Below are 1141 nucleotides of genomic sequence, written 5' to 3'. Positions count from 1 at the left end.
GATCTTTGGTGTGAGTGTTGTTTTTTTGAAGTATCGTTGTCTCTGAATGAATTACAAAACAAGTTCTTCAGCGATCACTGAATAAGCTCAGTGTATGATCGCTGGAACTGAAATTACAGATACAGAAATACATCGAAAGGAAAAAGGGATTATCATCAAATCACTGAGAGAGATGATCAACAATAATCTTCCACAAGAAATTCATGGAACATATGTTACTTTAAGAGAATCCGATGATATCGGCTCGCTGGCACAATCACCCTTTTTCACCTCGATCATATCTCCATAAATCATCACATTATCTTCTTCCGCATCTGATAGAGAGGAACCAACTTCAACTGAAGTTCCTACAAGTAACATGTCTTTCGTGTTCGAAGCTCAAATATTTAGTCATCTCCATTTCCCCACTTCAGACCACATCAGGTTCTGAATCGACCTTCACATCAACTGATTCATCATGCACATCTGATTCACTTATCAACCTTAACCATCGGTTGCAACTCATCTAGGGTGCGATCATCTGCATCAAATCCAAACTCTCTGAGCTCTACCTACTTAAGTTGTATTTCAATTATGCAAGTTCAATCTTCAAACTCGTCTATATTAGATTTAGGGGTTTTGCGCTAGAACCCGCTAGAAGATAACAACGTGGTTGTGTATGGATCTACGTAGAGGAAGTTTACTTTGATTTCCAAGGTGCTCCATCAGAACTCACAACAAATCTGAATGGTAAATTCTCTAAACACCATATGGTTTGTTTAGATTTGTATTGAATATCGTTGGATCCAGCACTGGATTTCTTTTTTTAAGAGATTTCTAAAATAATGTAACCTAAACAGATTTAGTTATGTTCGGTGACTTGTCAACATATTTTGTTAATAATATTACACTAGAATAGTACTCGCATAATGTAGCGAGATACATTTTGATTTTAATGTTTTGTTTTATATTTTGGCTCTATCGATGTTATAATGCGATTTTATGTAGTTTTGAGAAAAAAAAAAATGTTTTTATTTTTGAATGAAATATTATCAATTTTTTTAAAAATAAGCGAAATTAATATTAAATCAACTATTTAAAAGTTCTATTTTTTATGTAATTTCTTTAATTTATTCTTTTATTATAATTTAATTTAAGTTTA

This window comes from Cynara cardunculus (assembly GCF_001531365.2).
Source record: "Cynara cardunculus var. scolymus isolate 2C chromosome LG 12, CcrdV1, whole genome shotgun sequence".
Lineage (NCBI taxonomy): Eukaryota > Viridiplantae > Streptophyta > Magnoliopsida > Asterales > Asteraceae > Cynara > Cynara cardunculus.
Note: the sequence above shows the minus strand (reverse complement) of the source record.